Source organism: Amblyomma americanum, chromosome 1 (assembly GCF_052857255.1).
Source record: "Amblyomma americanum isolate KBUSLIRL-KWMA chromosome 1, ASM5285725v1, whole genome shotgun sequence".
Classification (NCBI taxonomy): Eukaryota; Metazoa; Arthropoda; class Arachnida; order Ixodida; family Ixodidae; genus Amblyomma; species Amblyomma americanum.
In genome coordinates this window covers 452,240,558-452,260,200 of record NC_135497.1, presented here as the reverse complement: position 1 = coordinate 452,260,200, position 19,643 = coordinate 452,240,558, and the positions used below count along the sequence as shown (strand labels likewise).

The 19,643-nt window shown below is 44.2% G+C and overlaps 2 long non-coding RNA genes across 3 annotated transcripts; both read right to left on the bottom strand.

Moving 5' to 3' along the window:
* Positions 1-968: 968 nt before the first annotated feature.
* On the bottom strand, positions 969-18,727 carry LOC144115970 (uncharacterized). Of its 2 annotated transcripts, none has more exons than XR_013311629.1 (3): positions 18,553-18,727; positions 15,521-15,682; positions 969-1,105 (listed from the first exon to the last, which is right to left on the bottom strand). It is a non-coding gene; the product is annotated as an uncharacterized LOC144115970 (long non-coding RNA). The 2 variants fall into 2 exon arrangements; XR_013311628.1 differs by lacking the exon at positions 969-1,105 and adding an exon at positions 11,366-11,673.
* On the bottom strand, positions 9,648-10,296 carry LOC144104365 (uncharacterized). The gene is made up of 2 exons (XR_013308511.1): positions 10,156-10,296; positions 9,648-10,091 (listed from the first exon to the last, which is right to left on the bottom strand). It is a non-coding gene; the product is annotated as an uncharacterized LOC144104365 (long non-coding RNA).
* Positions 18,728-19,643: the final 916 nt, after the last annotated feature.

Below are 19,643 nucleotides of genomic sequence, written 5' to 3'. Positions count from 1 at the left end.
CGTAATGTTGGTGTGTCCTTTTGGCATTTTTTTGCCAGTCCAGATATAACAATTGGTTGTAACGATCGGATTTTTCGATTTTCTCAATTAAATAAGTGGATTACACAGTACAAGGAAACAGACTAGCACATTAGAGGAGTAGAAACACCAGCAAACACAAATATGCACCCTATTCACGAGTATGCCTGTAGCTCCAGAGACCCTTCAGATACGTCAGACGAAAAAAACTTGAAACATAAAGGAATCTGCTGCCCGCTTCTCAACAGGTGATTTAACATTTTGAAACGATGCGATATTTTTAAAAATCTAGGGAGGCCTCTGCTCAAATCAAGACAATACCTGCAGCCACTTATCAGTATTTCACAACATTCTATACTCTAGAACAAGAACCAATATTTAAAAACCTAACTTATACATACATTCACATGTACCAACCATTTTTAATAGTTCATGAATACACTTAAAGGATGGAGAACGGTTGTCACACAACTGCAACAAGGTCATGGAGGAGTTGTGGCACTTTTGTGCTCTCTCTCTTTGTGGCCTTTTAAGTGGTGCTTTTCTTTATAACGCATAGGGCAGAGGTCGCACTGAAAAAGTCTTTCACCAATGTGCGCTCTCATATGTCTCGCTCGGGTTGAGTACTGTGCAAAGGCCATGGGGCACATCGAGCACACGTATGGCTTCTCCTGCGTGTGGGTACGTATGTGATCGACAAGCACACTTCTATGCGCAAAACGTTTTTCACAGTAATCGCACTTGTAAGGCCGGTCACCTGTGTGGGTGCGGATGTGCGTAATCAAATTGGTCTGCTGTGTGAAACTGCTGTTACAAAAAGTGCATTGGTAAGGACGGTCACCTGTGTGTGTACGAAGGTGTGCTACTAGTGTTCCCTTTTGTGCAAAGTCACAGGTACAGTAGTCACAATGGTATGGACGTTCACCAGAATGGGTGCGAAAATGTCCCAATAGCTTGCTTCTTGAAAGGAAACTTTTGCCGCAGGAGCTACAATCGTGTCGAAGCTTGCTGCCGAGGTCATGTCCCTGACCACGTGAATTTCCTCCAGGAGGTCCACCATGCTCGTACGCGCTTCCCAAGCCTGCAACTGAAAGGCGGAGTATTTTTAGTAAGGCACCGGATCTTAATTATCAGACATCACCTCACCTGCACCTTAAACATGTAGTGCCAAATTCATTAGGCTGACTCAAGAACTGTTTTGGAACAAAACTGCACTTTCTTGGGGCTCAGGTCTCGTGCTCTCATGAGCATTATGCGATAGTACCAAAAAGCAAGCAGCATTAAAGGAACCTTTCGGAAATATTTTCATCCCACAGCTCTGCAACAAAACTAAAGAGCACCTAAGGATGTTGGCTCAGGGTTCATTCTACCACCTTGGATTGCAATGAGTGCATGACAGCTGACATATATGAGCACACAGCACTGAAATACATTTTTGAAGAGAATAAGAAAAATTAAATCAGACGGCAACACTTTCTCTTGATGCACCCTGCTTATTGTGCAATTCATCAAATGCCTAAAGGTGGGTTAGAATATCTGAGGGTGGAAACTACAAACCTAAAGCAACAGACAGTGTTATGGTGGTGCCAATGTTATGTACATGATCAACTATAAACATCAGTTGCTGATGCTGAACCACAACAAAACAGACTACTCAGTACAACCAAATGCAATAAAATGCACAGAAGGAACATGCTTCGGTTCCCACTAGTTTGCAAAACAAAAGTGGATTCTAGGAAAATGTACAGTTACTACTTTTATGGGCGAGGTTTATCATTAATGCCAAACTAAAGCACAATAGGAAAAAAAGGCAAAGAATTAAGCTGGAAGGCAGTAAAACCACCACAATATAACAAGAAAAGACATTTGCAGAAACTGCAGCCCCTGCAGCACAAGAAACAAGCTCAAAGATGATACACAAAAGGTACAGACCGCCAAATGGCTACTTATTCCTCTGCATGCGTCTTTCTACTAAAGCCTTTTGCATTTGGTGAATAAACATGGAGAACCACTGTGCTGTGCCAAATGATCATAAATATTGCTGTACACTCATGCCGTTTTCTGCATACTCAGACACAATATTGCACACAGCATTGTTCACAAAGCTCATCATTCAAGTGTAAGAAATGGCGTAAGGGGACACGGCCTCATGCAGCACACAGTGTGCACGGACATTAGGCATCGAGATCATTGTTTCCACTACTCTACAGCATCAGTAATAAGTTATTGGGGATCAGAATGCTGGGAGAAGTTATCTTGATTCTTCCAGTGACAGCTTGTGTTATTTGGCTTGCCAATGATGACCTGCAAAATGAAAGAGGAAAGCAGTTAAGCGCTACAAAAAAAAAAGACAATAGAAGCAGTGGTACTAATATCTTCAGAAATTCAACAACCATAATTTAGCAGCCTTGAATGGATTTGAAGGGCAGATTAGTTAGCTACAATGAAAGTGGTACTAAGGGACCTAACAGGGTGGTAGCGGTGACCGAAATGCATTTGGTAGCAGAGAGGAATGGTTCCTTTGTACAACAGGAGTATATTTGAATTAATGCCTAGCGAGACTTTACAGCATAAACAGCTAGTCTGTGCTATTCCAGAATGTAAGGACTATTGACCATAAAAAGATTGATGGCAGAACACATGTAGCACACATCATTTCAACCACTTCCTTCTTGAAAGCATGATACTATGCAACGTTGATTCGCAGCAGTTTTTCTACCCTATAAAACAGCAGCGCATGCAGAGTAATTAACTTATGCAGACGTGAATACCAGAATCAGACCACACATTAGATTTCAAATGTGTGTGCGTCAGTGCGTTTTAACTTCCTTAACACTGTACTTTGAGTCTCAATAAAATGCCAGTTTCACACATAAACATGACTCACAACCAAACTAGCCCATTTCTGCAAAGTTTGAGTGCAACAGAGTTAATGACTAAGCTGCAAGAACCATTTACACACTCTCCCAACAAGGAAAAAATGAACGGTCAGCATGTTTGAGACACCTAGATGCTCTGGAGCTCCTGCAAACAAGAAAAAAGCAATCAATCAGTACCATGCTTTCCTTACGCTGTTATGCTTAGTGGTATAACAGCTGACACAAAAATGCAGTTGCGTTCAGCCTATCGCATCAGTTCACAGCCAAGTAACGGCTTCAGAAGGGCATTAAGAAGCACTTAGTTTTTGTTAAAGCCACAGACTAAGTTGACGAAAGTGCATGTATGCAGATAAAGTACACAGCACAGGAGCATGGCAGTATTTCTCAACTCAAAGTAATGGCCACTTACTCCATGACATTAACTCAAGGCTGCTATACCGAAAAGATGCATGGCCCCACAGTTAGTTTCCCCAGCGGTAAAGATACAAACACACCGCAAAGTCTCAATGCTAATGTAAGTCAAACTGCAGAGGCATGATGTATGACAAAATTGTGAACTGACAAAACACAAGAGAAAATTTTCTACCAGCAAGTGCAATACACATACACATAAATGATCCATCATGATGCCACACAGCAACAGACATAAAACTGCAGATGACAATAACTTGAACTTCTGAGTTGGTTTTTAAAACTGCAATTGTGTAAGCTGCAACAAGTGAAAGGCTTGCTGTAACCGGTAAAAGGCTAAACATCTGAGAGCAGTGGCCAGCACAGCAAGTGCTATGGATGTGAAAGCTGACATGAATGTGCAGTCTTGCATTGATAACAGTGAGAAGAAGTGAGTACACATGTTGAAATGCCACCAAAGTTTGGCAACACTACAATCCTGATTATTAAACAGTAAAACTGCGTTAACAGGATTATAGAATTTTCAGAAAACGTTACAAACATGAACAGTGACACACAAAAAATGCCGATTTTTTAGAAAGTGAGAAGGAAAGAAATGGAAGAATAGCATGGTTATCCCTTTTCTATCTTTCTCAATAAAAATTAAGAGAGCTCCTGAATCGGACACACAAACCATGCCACACCAGATTCCGGCTACGGTTCTGTGCCTACTTGCACTCCCCACTAATGCCACTAGAGCACCCACATGCAAAGGGCATTACAAAAACAGCTTGCAGGCTAATCCTTTATGCTGCAGGGTACCTTCTTGTTGCACTCCTTTTCACGGAGCTCCCACAGAAGCCCATGCATTCTTGGAGGCTATCATCTCATATGTGTGCCTAAAATCCTATAGTACACCGCTAGCTGTACAAGAAGTGTTGACGACATTTGGCACCTCGTGTAGTAGCAACTGTGCACCAGATGAGCACAGGTGCAGAGAAGGGGCAGAGTGACCTTTACACAGGTGGTGCTATGTACCCTAATGGATGGACAAACAGGCACAGCACTTCAGACGTCAAGAGACTAGACAAAAGGTAACCATACAAAGCATTTTATGCATTATAAAATGCAACAGCTCTCTTGGCATCATATGCGAATTCATTCACCAGAGCCAAATAACATTTTCCCACAAAACTAACTTGCTATAAGAACAGTAAGGCACTGTTTTTTCTTTCTATATGTATGTACCAGGCACACATGCAGAATTTAAACAGGTCAGCTTTGTTCGTAAAAGTAATGATGTACCAATGGCAATGCAAAGTTGAAATTAACCCCACAAGCACTGCCCCAGTGGAACAAGAAGCAGTGTCAGCCATATGTCACAATTTATATTTCAGCCATGCATGTGCGAGAATCAGCTGGCTAATGTGTCCCGTGGACAGAAAATATTTAAACAGCACCTGTGTGCCCTTGTATGATAAATATAACATAGATATTTTTAACAAGGGGCTTGTCGACACAAGAGGAAGGTGGCCAACTCAACCACTGACACAGGTCAGCTGGCAATGCTTGTCAAATTTAACACTGCTAAAAAGCATCCGAGCTATGTGGAAAAGCGTGTTCTAATTCACTTTATCGGATTTCAGTCTTTTTTCGTTTTATAGGATTTCAAATATTTCCGCTAGCACACCTTCAAAAGTGGCACTGACATGGGTTTTCACCCGTGTACTCGCATGTGACAACAGGTGTAAAGGTGAGCCAACAGGCTGCTCCGTTCCATGGAAATAAGCCTCAATAGAATGGACGGTCGTCACTGCGGATGTGTTGTCAGCTGGCTTCTCATGTTCAAGATTCCGCTGCACTGGTCCAGCTGCTTTCCTGCATTAACCTGGAAATTCTCACAGAGGTATTCTGTCACTGCAAAGTGAGATAACGAAGCCTGTGTTAGAAATAAAGAACTATTTCCCTTATGCATTGTTTTTTTTTTCTGTTTGAGTCAATAATTTTTTTTATACATCAATTCCGTCGTGTCTGGTTCTGACATTTGCTTGGAATGCACTTGTGTTTTCTATTTTGCACCTTTAGTTCCAAGTTTGTGTCAGTTACCTTCGTTTTTGCACATCTCCTCTCCAATGTACAAGTGCACCTTGATTATAAACATTTTCAATGAAACGAGCTGCCGCAGTGGCTCAGTGGTTATGGTGCTCTGCTGCTGGCCCGAAAGATGCGGGTTCCATCCCGGCCCCGGCGGTCGAATTTCGATGGAGGCAATATCCCAGAGGCCCGTGCAATGCGGGGTGGTTGAAATTTCCGGAGCCCTTCACTGCAGCTTCCCTCACAACCTGAGTCGCTTTGGGATGTTAAACCGCCCTAAACTAAAATATTTTCAACGAAACGTGGAGCTCCTCCTTATCACTGCTAACTTTGCTCAGCAGCCACAAGTGAGTAAACGCAGAACCATGACGCCATGTTTAACGTCTCAATTTTGAAACAAAAGCGATAATTTTCGTCAATGATGGTATGCAGCTTATGCCAGCAACTCAGCTAACAAAGAGCTCAGCAGCAATGAGAGAAGTGGGTAGACATAGTGGCCAAGTCAAAGGTTAAATATTGCCACTGATGAGCAACACCACCAGCATGAGACAACAGTAGTACGATGTCACAAGTCTGCTCCGAACAGAACTCTTTCTCAAGGACAACGGATCAGTAGAAAGTTGCGACTTGTGCAACAATACGCGGTCATTGGTTGCACTTGCACTGTCAAGTAAGCTCTCCCGTGTCCATTATCAAACACACACACACATAAACAAAACAGAGAATTGTTACCACGAAACAACTGCAGAAGAAATTGTCTCACAAGCCTACTCACAACTGCATGCTAATTTATGATAAATTGGTTTGGTTTAAGGGGCTCAACATCCCAAAGTGAGTACGGCTATGAGGGACGTCAGAGTGGAGGGCTCCGGATAACTTCAACCACATGAAGTTTTTCAACGTGCGCTGACATCGCACAGTACATGGTCCTCTAGCATTTCACCTCCACTGAAATGCGACCGCCACTCCAGAGATCGAACCAGAGTCTTTTGGGACAGCAGCCCACCGACACAATCACTCGGCCACCTCGGTTAATTTAGGATAAATGTTCATCTGAAGAGTAGCCGAAAAGTTCTATGCAAATCTGTACAGTAGCCAATGTAATCATAGCGTTAATGAGAGAAACAGTAGCGCAGAGCAATGTGTCATCCTTCCAGTAACGAAAGAGCAAGAAATCCTTAGGAGCAATGCAAAGGGGAAAAGCAGCTGGGGAGGATCAGGTAACAGCAGATCTGTTGAAGGATCGAGGGGAGATCGTTCTAGAAAAACTAGCCACCCTGTATATGCAATACCTTATGACCTCAACCGTACCAGAAGCTTGGAAGAATGCCAACATTATCTTAATTCACAAGAATGGAGACGCCAAGGACATGAAAAATTATAGACCGATCAGCTTACTATCTGTTACTTACAAGGTATTTACTAAGGTAATCGCTAATAGAGTCAGGGCAACCTTAGACTCGTAAAGGATATTCCACAATAGATCATATTCACACTATCAATCAGGCGATAGAAAAATGCGCAGAATATAACCAACCTCTATATATAGCCTTCATTGATTACGAGAAAGCATTCGATTCAGTGGAATCCTCAGCAGTCATACAGGCATTGCGTAATCAGAGTGTAGAAGAGCCTTATGTCAAAATACTGGAAAATATATATAGCAAATGCACAGCTACCATAGTCCTCCATAAAGTCAGCAATAAAATTCCAATGAGAAAAGGCGTCAGGCAAGAAGACATGATCTCGCCAATGCTATTCACCGCCTCTTTACAGGAGGTATTCAGAGGCCTGAATTGGGAACAGTTGGGAATAAGAGTAAATGGAGAATACCTAAATAATCTGCGATTCGCTGATGACATTGCCTTGCTGAGTCACTCACGGGGTGAACTGCAAATCATGATCAATGAGTTAGACAGAGCAGAATGCTGGGTCTCAAATTAACATGCAGAAAACCAAAGTGATGTTCAACAGTCTAGCAAGGCAACAGCAGTTCACAATCGGCAGTGAGTGCCTGGAAGTGGTAAAGTACTTAGGGCAGGTAGTGACAGCTGATTCGGATCATGATAGGGAAATAACTAGAAGGATAAGAATGGGGTGGAGCGCATATGGCAGGTTCTCTCAGATCATGAATGGCAGTTTACCAACTTCCCTGAAGAGAAAAGTGTACAACAGCTGCATCTTACCGGTACTCACCTATGGGGCAGAAACGTGGAGGCTAACGAAAACAGATCAGCTGAAGTTAAGGACAACGCAGCGAGCCATGGAAAGAAAAATGATAGGTGTAACGTTAAGAGACCGGAAGCAGGCAGAGTGGGTGAGGGAACAAGCACGGGTTAATGACATCTTAGTCGAAATCAAGAGGAAGAAATGGGCTTGGGCAGCGCATGTAATGTGAATACAAGATAACCGCTGGTCCTTAAGGGTAACAGAGTGGATTCCAAGAAAAGGCAAGCGTAGCAGAGGGCGGCAGGAGGTTAAATGGGCGGATGAGATAAAGTTTGCAGGCAAAGGGTGGATGATGCTGCAAAAGACAGGGTTAATTGGAGAGACATGAGAGAGGCCTTTGCCCTGCAGTGGGTGTAAAAAGGCTGATGATGATGATGAAACGTTCATTGCTGAATTCACCCTTTTCCCCTTTTTATAGTTTTATAGGCCCTTTCAGATTAAATAAAATAAACACAAATGAAAGCGAGACGGAGCTCAGGCCAGCAAAGCTTTGCTGGGCTCAATGCATATTGAAGACAAACAAAGAAGCTAAGCCTGAAAAAATAATAAAAAATAAAGAAACAAAAATAAACAAAACAAGAGTCAAGCACAGAGTCACACGGGTATTGATTGATAAGCAACAGCTCAAAACATGTATGGAATGCTAGTGCTTGTTCTGTGCATGTCTCCCTTATGTCTAAGTCTTTTGTGCTGTTGCTTAACAATGTATTACCAACTCGCCCATCTAGCTATTCTGCAGGCTAATCGGAATGTCTACAGGACATTTCAGCCACCACGCCACACCTTTTGGTAGACTTAGAAGCATCAAGTGAGAATGGATAATCTTTCTGTTTGCACATGCCAGAAAAGAATATTCAGTCTCTTCGATTTGTGACAGCACGGTGGCCTGAACAATGGTCACAGTGCCTTGTTGCTAAGCTCCAGAGATGTGGAACTACCTCCAGGCCCTATATGGAACATCATTCGAACACTGGGAACTATTCCTGAGATGGCAAAAGGAAACAAAAAACACTGATCGACCTTCAAAACTAAAACAAGAAGGATCAAGTCTTGCAAATCTCCAGCAAAGAATGTTTGTCATCGAGGACACCAAAGGACTATAACAGACATTTAAAAAACCCTAAAAAAAACAGCAACAAAGGGGGTGATTTATAAAACAGATGCAATTGAAGAGTCAAGGATGCAAATCAGGATTCAAAGTCGCTTGAAGTTAACAACAGAAGTCAAGGATGTTTCAAAGTAAACAACGCTGAATCAGACTCGGTTCAACCTAATTCAAAGTAGCAAGAGCACAAAATACAGGACATGGGCAGAATACAGTGGCACTTTGCAGCAAATGGCAATGCCCCTAACATTCGATAAACGACTTGAGATGATAAACAGGGTCATAAGGTAGGACCAATAGCATCTAAACATGGAAGCTCAGAAGTTCCTGATAACCAGCGACAATAAAGACTCCCAGAATTGCAATACTCGACTCAGAAAGTGAAGTCGAGAAACTCTGCTCAAATGGAACTGCAATCTTATCCACAGTAAGTTGTAGTTGGCACAAAACTTGGAAATAATTTTCCTTCTTGTCTGCAAGGAAAGAGGATCACAGTACGATAGGGCAGCCGTACCAGTTAAAACCAACAGACTGCAGGCAGTACACCAAACCATTTCTAGTTCCGAGGCCTGCCTATCAAGGCATATTTCTCGCCACCCAACATGCACCTCATTCGGCCATCTATGATATGAAAGGGCACCTCTCTGGTGTATGCATCGGTCACCACCCTCATTTTTGTCAGCTCCAAGGCCGCGCATGAGGCAGCTCCAGCACAGCACTTCTGGATATGCATCTATGCGACCTCTGGCTCTTCCAAAGACTCGCTTAAAGAGCAAGAGATTTCTGACAACTAAGCAAGTCAAACACAAGGTATATGATGGCACCCCAAAAGAGCAGCACGCTTTGAAAAATGGAAGGAAGGCTGGATAGTGGGTGTGAGGTGGCATCGCCCTGTGTGGTAAACCTTTGATAAATGAAAGAAAGTTTGCATACCTGATATATACGACACCTATTTGCTGTATTGTCAGCTCAAATGTGTCCATTTGCGAGATTGCACAGCGAACAAAAGTACTAGAGAGTACCAGATCACTCTCTTCTAGAGTTTCACCAGTCCTCACGTCAAACTTGACTCTATTACACTCTTTATAGTAAAATGTGTGGCATGGAATTGAACGCGGCAACAAACACCAGTACCTGGCCCGTAAATAAAGACCCGCTAGTATCTACATAAAGTACAGTCAATATTGCACTTGGCAGCTATACTTGAAGATAGCTGCCGCCTCACATAAATGCCATCTGTGACAAATCTACAGGAAGATGTCTTATCTCCAGAAAACGGCTCTGTAAGGCAGCATCTGGAGTTGGATTAAATGCCAATAAAACTCTTGTTTGTCCTTAGAGTAAACAGATATAGTTCGGGCCTCATATCAGAAAACCTTCCCAGCACTCTTGTTTGTCCTTAGAGTAAACAGATATAGTTCGGGCCTCATATCAGAAAACCTTCCCAGCCAAAAATTTACCCAGTGCTATCCCTGAATCTGGCATACCCATTACAAGACATAAGAGCCAATTCTAGCCAAACAGAATCTGAAGGCACCATGCAGTGATGCAAACTCATGTCATAATCGTAAAAAAAAACCCTGCACCCCCTTTTATCATGTACCTGTTAAATGGGTTGATTGTGCCCTTCATGTGCGTTCAGCGAGCAGCACCTCTACTTGTGCTTTCGTCTCGCAGCTATAAGCACAAATCACATTTAAGCCACTACAAAAACTCGTATTGCAGCTAAAACAATGAATAAATCCAAAGTGAAAATGTAATAAAGCATGAAAATGTAATTAGGAAATGTTTGAAAGAAAAACCTGACACATGGCTCTTTCACGTTTGCTTTCTCCCTTGCTCCCTGTTCTTTAGCTTTGCACATTCATGCAACGAAAGCCCAACATGCCCAAAAATCACAGCGCAGCAAACCGAATAAAGTAAGACAAATGTGCCAGACAAGCAACCAATGCAAGCATTTGAAGGAACTCAAGTGTGGTGCTATACTGCACACAAACTCTTTGCTGGTGCCATTATTTGATTACAAGGTAAATACTGGGCCCCTGCATTAAACACTGCACAAAGCACATTTCTTGCACAAAATCTAAATGGTGGGCATCCACCTGACAGCCATAGCGTGGCTATGGCTGTCAACAGGATGCTCACCATTTCTACACGGCACACTGGTTTGCCTACAGGGATCACTACAAGTGCTAGAAAAGGAAAATACAGTAATAACCAGCCAGGTTGTACCTGAGTCTCGCTGCACTAAGTAGTTTTATGGCCATGGCCAGCTTTTCTCCTCGTTGCTGATCAAAAAAGCAACATGGACGCCATTTTGCAAATGGTAATTTTCAGGGATATACGCAAATCAGCTTCGAAATTCACGGACACTCCATGCCATTTGTGCAAACCATAGACATTTGGCATGCTCAACACACAAGAAATGTGCTTAGCACACCTATTAGGAGTGTGCCAAGCACACCCCTGCATCAAGGCATCATGTGAAAATGTTGCCCCCCAATCAAGCCACAAGAGGCTGCCTCATACTGAGTACGTGTTTGGTCCTGCTTTCTCCACGTTCTCATGCAGAATCCAGAGAACGGCAGCGCTTTTAATCGCCCAGCCTTAAGGCCTTGCAAAGACAAACCCACTGCTGCCCACTTACAAATTTTGTCTAAACTATGTCAACAGTCTTATTTATTGCAGTCCTTGAAAGTGAACAGGTCCCATGTGCACTCTTGAATCTTGTAGGATGACCTAATCTTAACTCAAGGCACAATGAGACCACTCTCTTCCTCTGCAAGTACAAGCACTGGCACAGGGACTACACCGCAGCATGCCAAAGTGTTCACTCCTGCTGCAGGTAGAGAAGGTACTCCTTCTGCAACGACTGGGGAATCTCTGTCTGGTGGATGGCCTCCGGAGACACAATGCACCGACGAATCTCTTGGAAGCATTTCTCCTTCAGTGAGTACACTGCATCAAAAAAGGGCAACTCTGCACTCAAAAAGTTTTTCAATGACCAAGTATGCAGTGCACAACATGGAGATACAGATGGGATAGTCTCACAAATAATTTTTGTCTCAGACTTAAAACTACTTAAGTGCACACCCCTTTCAGCCGTGTTATTACTGTAAGGAGAGGGAAGTGCAAAACTGCCGAGGCCCTCCACATTAAGAAACGCATGCATGGGCACTCAGCGAGGACTAGGATAGGTTTCTTGTGCCTGATGCAATTGCCTATTCTTAGCAAAAAAAAAACCACTGATCTTGCTTCACTACAAGTCATACAGCCAGTGGCTGCCTACTCTCCTTTTTTTAAGAGCGTTCCCTACCAGTTCCCTTTCATCTGAACAACCTTTCTCCCGACATGCATCGTCATCGTCATCAGCTGGACTACGGCCACTGCAGGGCAAAGGCATCTGCCACGTTTCTTCAATTAACCCTGTCCTTTTCCAGCTGCAGCCACCGTGTCCCCGCAAACTTCTTAATCACATCTGCCCACCTAACTTTCTGCCGACCCCTGCTACGCTTGCCTTCTGTTGGAATCCACTCAGTTACCCTTAAGAACCAGCGCTTACCTTGCCTTTGCAATTACATAGCCTGCCCAAGCCCATTTCTTCCTCTTGATATTTCGACTTGAATGTCATTAACCCGCATTTGTTCCCTCACCCACTGTGCCCACTTTTGGTCTCTTCACGTTACACCTATCATCGTTCTTTCCATGGCTCACTGTGTTGTCCTCAACCTAAGAAGAACCCTTTTCTTTAGCCTTCACATTTCTGTGAGTACCGGTAAGAAACAGCTGTTGCATACAATCTCAAATCCACATAAATATTCAAACAACAAAGACTCCATTTTTGAAACTTCATTTAGAGACCCATGGCACCTTTTAACCTATTTCAAAACCAAAAAAGATACAGGAAGGGGGCAGTTTCCCCAGATATCCCATTAACAAATTTTGACGAAAAAGTGTGCAAATTATACCTGCAATAACTAAGACAAGGATCCCCAAGTGCAAGTTTCAATAAAATTCACAATACTCTTGAACAGCCACAACACTAAGCCAATACAAATGCACCATCATGTACCTCATACAAACGGAACAGAAAAATTGCAAATTTCAGGGTTTAACCGCTCGGGCGCCAAATGGGATATGAGGGATGCCATTGTGGAGTGCTCCGAATTAATTTAAACCACCTGGAATTACTTAACATGCACGGGCATCATACAGCACGAGCATTTTTGTATTTTGCCTCCATTGAAGTACAGATGCTGTGGCCAGGACCGAACCCATGACCTGGGATCACCAACCAAATGCCAAACACACAGAGCCACCACAGTGGGTGGAAGAACTAAACAAGTGAAAACAATAAAACCTCAGGAGGCTTTCTTTCTTTCACTCATGTCATGGCGAAAACGACGAGAAACTTGCACGGACAGTGCACATGCCCAAAAACAGATTTTCCCAATTTAGATGTAACTCTTGCCAGCAAATGATATGCACCCAAGAGGACACCCCTGAACTTGCAATGTAGTCCAAGCGTGCATTACTGCAAGTCAAGATCAGCAGCACTCTGGCTTAGCGCAACAATCCTGCTAATCGGGACAGCATACAAGAACGCTTTGGGTCTACGACCCTACACCACAGACGACAAGCTGGAAGCCCTAAACGTTCATAACACCTTCGAAGATATACAGACACCCATCCTACTATCTCAGAGAGAGCGCCTTGTCAGAACAGAGACAGGCAGGGACATATTAACAAAAGTAGGCTACCTTGCAGACCTACAGCTTATTCAATCCAGAGTGAATCTATCGCCAGAACACAGGGTGCGGGTACATGTAGCCCCAATACCAAAGAATATGCCATCCACACAGGGGAAGGCAGAAGAAAAGCCCAGATAGACTATATCCACCGAAAAGGGGTACGGAGCGCTAAGGCAGTCTACGTAGACTCAGCTATGCACCCAAACAAGTCAAGGGCTACACCAGTGGCGGCCATAGTAAACGTTAATCTCCTAGAAATCATGAGCATGACACTCACGGAATGCACAGTCACCGAAGCAGAAGCCGCAGCGATTGCACTAGCCATTCAGCACGGGGATTCCACAAACCGAGAACTACACATAATCACCGACTCACTGGTGGGATGTCGGCTCCTCTTAGAAGGACGAATACATAAGAGGCTGCATAAACTAACAAACTGTAGCACCTCCTCTGACCCATCGCTCAACCAACAAATCACCTGGATACCAGCGCACTCAGGACTCGAGGGCAACGACGTCGTGGAGAGCATAGCTCGAGGATCTGCAAACCGATCAGGCTACACACACACACACACGACGCCCAATCTAGACATGACACCAATACCTACGGCCTATAACACCAGATTACAACAGTTTCGATCAATGCGTCAACTCCAGCCCCACCACACAAGTAGCTGAAAGCATAGGGGGCTAGGGACTGGAGGCAGCTCGAAACCAACGCCGTCCCAAATTTTCATAAATACAGCATAATATTCCCTGAACACTACAATGACGCATGCCCGTGTTGCGACGAGACACCCACAGCATACCACGTCATGTGGAGCTGCATTGGCAAAAAACCAGACAACCTACAAACACACTATGCACGAAGGAGCAGTGGGAGGCCTCTCTGTCCAGCTCTGACCCGACGATCCAGCGCAAACTGAGGTCTCTTTGATTTGGCTGCACTCGCTGCACTAGATCCGTGGAGTTCTGCGCCGATGCCGCCAGCATGCAGAGTCAGTTAAAGTGCAGCTTGGCAGTGGCTGCTTCCAAAACAAACGAATGGTCGAGTGCAGGCCTGATTGTCTGCTAGCCTTGGCGTCGCTACCAAATTAGAGCCAACCGCGTGCCGCCACAATCCCGAACCATGTTAAGAATTTTTCAAGCAGGAAATCCCAAGGAGTGTCGCCATGAACCAACCCCAAGAAATTTAATTAATATTCGTTTCATATAAAAAAGGAAGGTGCTGCACGTATACATGCAGACGATTTACGAATATGCGCTGAAATGCTGCCCATGAGGCTCGACCTGACCGCTTAGGTTTACAATTATGACGCCATGAACAGTTCCTCACCTCTTCCGTTCAAGGGAGAACTGAGCGAACTGTCATTGTTCCATTTAGAGACTACAGTCATATCTTGTTCACTTCTTCGACCTACACATGGGCGCCGCCATATTGCTGCACTAGAGCTACAATTCCACTCGGGAGAGTGCAAGCCAGCCTAGAACTCATGCTGCACTATTCTGACACTTTTGCATAACGAAGACGAAAGTGCAGCAGGTGCACGCTCCACTGGCAAAACGAATGCGAAAGTGCTGCACTCCTTGAACCGGCGCAGAAAGTGCAGCCAAATCGAAGAGACCTCTGGTGTCCCAGGCAAGAGAAACAGCCATTACCACTGGAGTCCTGACATAAGGACACCACCCGGTGCAGAAAATTCTCAATAAATGTTTCTTCTACTACTACTACTACTACCATCCATGGTAATGGGACACTCGCTTGTTTTATTCCATGAGCTGAATCACATTCAGTGCTTTTTACATGCAATCATATTCTTCATTCAGTCAGTTATTTGCCCCTTTCCACATGACATCAAGTGTGGTGTTAATGCGGTTTCTGGTGGCATTAAATGCAACTGAAGCTATCTGCCTAGCTCAGTTTCGTCATGTTCGCCACAGTCAACCCTACAAAATTACCTGCACTGTCACCCCGACACATCTGCCAGTTGTTCATTCTGCCACTCAAACCTGTCCGAGAGACCCTCCAAAGCATGGAGGCCAAGAGGTCCGTACCAGGAGGGGTGATGGGCACCACCAAGCGTCTAAACTGAAGTCGTCCATCGGGGCCAAAGCCTGAAGGCACAGGTGGTTAGAACACTTCCTTGTGATGCACTACCAGGCGGTCACGAGTCGCGAAAGATCCACAGGTGGTTCACAAATGTCCACATGCATAGCCTGGAACGAGCAACAATACACATCACCATCTATGGTGACCAACCGCTCCAAGCAGTGCCAGCAGCAACAGTATGCATCAGAACTAAAACTAGGTAGCAGTGAAAATAATCACCTACACAAAAGGCCTGGCTGACTGGAATTTTCCACTCAAGCTGCAGTCTTGCAGCCAAGTTAATCTCTTACATATTATCTCAACATCACCAACTAAAATGACAGCAAAAAGGAGCTCGTAGCAGTTTCAAGCACAGACAGAAAAAAGCACGCAATGTCACATGCATGAAAACTATCTGCCAGAGAAAATTTTCATGCTATCTGTCACAGTGATCCTTTTTCTTTATTACTGACCATCAACCTCTAACACTGTTCTAACATGTGCCAAACAGGCTAGTGTTCCTCCTTGGGTACAGGTCTTGCACATATGGAAGAAGCAGCCATATAAGCAACATGCAAACAACTAATTCAGTACTGCTCTTTGAACACTGTACTCTGCCTTGCAAACTTTTTTTTTTGATAGACCAACACTAAACACCAAATCTGCCCTCCAAACTGTATCTGCACTACTAATGACTCCAATGTATTTAAAGAGCCTTACCAAACAAATTATCTCATTTCTCATTTTGTACTGAACACATACTCTGCACAGTCCCAAAGCACCTCTGCTTTTGATGGCCCAAGTGGACTCCTGGAAGAATCTTTGCCTTGGAAGGTAGACTCCCGTCAACCCATCCAATATTTCTTTGAGAACATTTGTTGAGAGGAAAAAATGCTGTGGTCTATATGGCTCAGGCCACTGTTTCCAAGAATAGTTTTTAGAAGATCTAGCACATATTCGTGCAGAGTACACAGTGAGCCTGACAGATACAGAGAAATTGCATACAGCCTCAAAGTACTTCACATAAACAATGCAGTGGCCAAAATATAACAGATCATATTAAGATCCCTCACAAGCCCAGTCATGAGCTTGAAACACTTATGAAAGGAAGCATAGCAGAGGTGGTCCCTTTTAGACACTGAAACTCAATGTCCCTTTAGATCATTGAACATCAATAGAACGTAGCAAAAATGTTTGCTTTCATGGGATGTAACATGAAAAAGAGACTCAGGCTATGAGGGTCACCATAGCGGACTGCTCTGGATAATTTCAACCACCTGGAGTTCTTTAACATGTATTGACATTGCGCAGTACGCGGGCCTCTAGCTTTTCGCCTCCACTGAAAAGTGACCACCAGAGCCGGGATCGAACCTGCGTCTTTCACATCAGCAACCAAGCACCATAACCGCTCATCCACCACAGCGGCTCAGCATAGCAAAAACAGTCTACACGAAAGCATTCATTTTAATTCAGACAAAATTTATGAAGTCTTTGGTTTTTCACTGTCTGAAACAAAGCTTCAAGTGCTATTTTTGAAACCTTCAACATACTTTATTTCTGAAAATCCAGTTTTTATTCACGTTCAATCGCTGGCATGGTCCCGGCATTCAACCACCAGTTGCGGCCCCTCTCCAGACTTGTGGTAATATTCATTAAACTGTGCACATAGTTAGCACCAACATCATGCAATATATGACACATGAAAGAGCAGCTAATACCGGTCTTTCTGCCAATCCGTTTATCCCCATCTGCACCAACGTACACTTTTCCTGGAAGCTATCCTCGACACCCAAAGGTGGTGGCCATGACATCACGTGCAAACTATCTGTGCAGCTGCGTAGTGATTCATCGTGGTTTGTCTTTTTTTTTTACTCTTCTCTATTGCCAGCACAGACATTGAAAAGTAACAGGAACTGGCTGAGACTTCAGCAAAAATTCTTTAGTTTTCCAGTAAACACCTGGCCACCATTCACTAGCATCACAGAACTCAGGAGCTCATTGTGCTCACTACAACCACAAGGTCAGCCCTCTTCAGTTGGTCACACAGGGAGGAGCCATTCTGGCACAGGTAGCCAGTGGCAGCCTCCAAATTTAACTGCTCCATGTCAAAGGAGCCTTTGTCAAAAGTACAGAAACCAAGGGGTTTGCTTCTGGGCCATGCTGTCTGGCTCGTTAGGCATCACCAGTGTTTCAAATCTCTTGAAAGTGGGAGGTACACTCGCCCTCCTAAATACAGAACTTCTAATTAAGGATGCCACAAGAGCCCCACTACACACAAGAGCTCTTGAGGTCTACTTTAGACAAAAGCTGTATCTGAACATTGCAAACACATGTGCAGAAGCTGCAAAGTGTGGCACTTCTTTGACACTGCCCAATCCAAAACATCGAATGAGTGGCCTCACTGCACTCAAGATCGCAGCCATTAACACCTCAAAAGAGTACCAATCATGGAAAAAAAGCATCAGGACACCATGGTGGAGGTAAATCACCCAAGTTTTCCCCGAGAAAGGGAAAGCTTCACAGCCCCCACACATTGTTCATGTATTTCCACAATGCCATTAGTACACATAGGTCACAGACCAGAGAATGTTTCCTTTTTATGCAAAGCGCTGAATAATCACACAACCACAAGCCAACTAGAGCAATGGCATTTGGGACATCAAGGAAATGCATTTCCGCAGGCTTTCAGTAAAACAGGTAGCACTGCTAATTGGGCGACTTATGGCTTGCAAAAATACACGAGGTACACTTACTGTCCAATTTCTCGCACTCTTCCAGTACTGCATCTGCAAGGCCCTGAACTACAATCAGCAAAAACGTTTTTTGAATCTGCACTACTGAATAAATGAAAGCATCAGTAAGATGAGACATGGAGATACCATCTTTACTTGATCCCAATCTCACTATTACTTTCATACAATTCAAAGTTACCTAGCGTCCGGCACCACACCTGAGCAACCTGCATATGAACGCACCATATTTGCGTCTTGGCACTTACTTGATTTGGACTCAGGCTCCTGTACTTGACTCCGCGACCCTCGTAGTTGAGACAGATGACGTCCACCTCACGGCGTGTCTTGTTCACAAAAAGCAAACGAAGCTCCTCTGCTTCCCCAGCCATGAATGCTGCAATTAAGAGAAGCCATGCCTTTTGTCTCGCTGTTCGCATCGCCAAATGGGCAACATGCCTGGCAATGGGCAAACTGTCTAGAAAGGTTTGCCCAACTGCTTGCTGGAGCTGGCTGGAATAACCTGGCAGCTACTTGCACACGGCAGCGTCGTGTAGACCTTGCACAGGCAATTCGAAGATTTGTGATATATAACAATCAGCAGAACAATGCCACGGCCTTTTCCGCAAACTCCGGTGCTGGTTCCTATGCACAAGGAAGCCACGTACTGTAGTTGAGAAACATCTTGCCTTCACGCACGGCTCGATCGGTCAGCGCGTGTTACTTCAGTCCTAATCATATCATTCAGCTGTTCGTGCAAAGAACTTTAGGCACAGCTCATGACATGTCAAGTCTTGCAGCAGCAACAAAAAGTTAACAAACAGCAACATGACCGTTTTTTGTTACGTTGAACAAAACTACAAACGTGCACTCGAAACATGCAACACCGTATCATCACCTTTGTGCGGTTAGCCTAAACCATGCAGGAAAAAAACTCGGGTGGAAGCGTCCGTTGAGACGCTTGAAGCCTAGTCATAAAAAGCAAAAAGCATACAAAAAGAAGAGAGTCAGTACCCTCCCCGTGACATCACGTGATGGCGTGCAGTGATTTCTATCAGCGCGCATGCGCGCACGAGTGCGGGAAAACTGAAACCATCTACCGAAACTACCGTTAGGAAACACTTTGAACGCGCTCAGGCGGGCGCCGCATCACGAAGTGCTGCGTGCCCTGGTGCGAGGAGCTGCACAGAAATAGTTACGTCGGAGGTTTCGTTCCACCGGTGAGTGAATATTTCTTCAATAGTGCTGCGGTGAAAATATGTGCCGTGGTTCTGTACGGGAAAGAATCGAATGGGTATGAATGGGGATTATTTTTTCAATACTGCGCGACAGGTTTTCGAACGACCGTGCAGCCGGATAA